The sequence below is a fragment of the Halyomorpha halys genome, unplaced genomic scaffold (genome assembly GCF_000696795.3).
Source record: "Halyomorpha halys isolate HHAL.00 unplaced genomic scaffold, Hhal_1.1 Scaffold2180.1, whole genome shotgun sequence".
Classification (NCBI taxonomy): domain Eukaryota; kingdom Metazoa; phylum Arthropoda; class Insecta; order Hemiptera; family Pentatomidae; genus Halyomorpha; species Halyomorpha halys.
The window spans coordinates 18700-20672 of NW_027116626.1; positions in this window are offsets into that span (position 1 = coordinate 18700).

Sequence of the window (1973 nt, forward strand, 5' to 3'; positions counted from 1 at the left end):
AGATGAAATATAATATTATGTAGGTAAGAAGATATGTATATAGATGATATAAATGATATCATATTGAAGATATCTATGTAGTGTCTAAAAAAATGAAAAAAGCAAATATTGAATCTACAAATTTAACAATACGACAAACAATGAATTATGGCGAGAGAGTGACTTATATCTGAATTACAGTGTGAGTATTAACTTATAAGTTACGGTCTGAGTCAGCTGTTACTGCTTCTCTGTTTTTGACATTTTGCTTTCTACGATACTTAACTTATATACACGTATATATAAGTATACATATATGTATACGATATGGAGAATGGGGAATGGTATAGTTTTATTTTCAGACTTTTTAAAGTTGACTATCTCCCACTTTATCAGTGTTTTCCTCCGAGCTATGTGCAATGAATTTGTCTTCAGTGTTATTGCTGAAGACAAATTCATTGCATGAAATAAATGGCATCTCTGTTGTGATCTGTAGTGATTCCTTCTCGAGCCTCAAGGAAATTCAAAATTTCCAAATTGCGAACAACCCCATTGTTTTTTCCATCATAAAACTAACTAAAAAATACATAAAAAGGTAAACTTCCTGTGGTTTCCCAGTCATGAAGGTTTAACGGGGAACAAATTGGCTGACACAGCTGCCAAAAAATCATATCATATACTTATTTTCAGAGCCTCATTGTAACATGGCGCTGTATGATTGTAATAAATCAGTTGTAAGCAATGCAAGGAAGTTTGGCATTGTTTTTGGTCCAACATTTCTGGAACAAATAAAATGAAGAAAACACTTACTCAACTTCTGTCACCAATTCTCGAAACTCGTCGTTAACAAACCACCTTAACTCGACTCAAGATCGGACACACAAGTTTAACCCACAAGCAACTTCTTGAAAGGAAATTCACCATCGACATGTTACAGCTGCAAGTGTATCCTGGCGATGGAGCATATCCTGGAACACTGTTCGCGTTTCGACTCAAGAAGAACCTCTTTTGGCCTCCAGAAACAACGTCAAGCTTTACTGCCAGAAAATTACAAGAACCTATTCCAGTTGCTAAAGAAGAACAAACTTTACCGGCAAATGTAACCACGGATTTAAGGATACGACGCCTCTTACCGTGTATTTGTATACGGCACCTTAAAAACAAGCAAACAAAATAAGTTGATTTACCACATTTTGAAGTTAGTTTAATATTAAATGTTTCTAAGTTTTTATTATATATTTATGTAAAAATAAAAATATTTTGACTTTTGATACTTTTAGCAAATACTAAGAATAACCACATGTATCTTAGTTCGGCACTAAAATAGTTGAATGGAATCAAGGAGAACGTAAATCAGGGAAAGATCTAAATAGTACCTGTCTTTGGGGGAAAGGTAATGAAAAGAAAATACTTTAAAGGTTTTATATTTTATTTAACTTGCTAATCTTTTACGGCCTAGGTCAATGAAAACAAAGGACTTCATTGTTGGTATCCAAACCAGGTCTGTCAAGTTGAAAATTGAGGTCAATAGAGATTTTAACCCGATTATTTTCAGTTTTAATTTTATAGTAGAGAAACATGGGCTTTATGATACAGTATTATTATTATTATTAAAAACAGATAATTTATTTACAATCTACAAGAAATTAATTAGTGCGAGAAAAACTTAACTAAGTAATTTACAGAGTTATTAATTAAGTTTAAAAAAAACATGGAAATCAGAAACCTCAATATATTTATATCACCTTTATAATAAATCTTTAATGCTCCTTATTATCGGGCAAAAATGAAACGGCTTCTGGCATTGTGTGAAGAGGTTGGTCTTTATCCGAACTACTAGAAGACGAAATTTATGACAAATGGCGTAAAGGAGGAATGTGAAATAAACAACCATAAATTGGCATATGATGAAGAATATATTTATCTGGGTCGGTTAATATCATTCCCGGATAGAGGAGCAAAAGAGGTCCGGAGGAGATTGGCACTTAAAAATT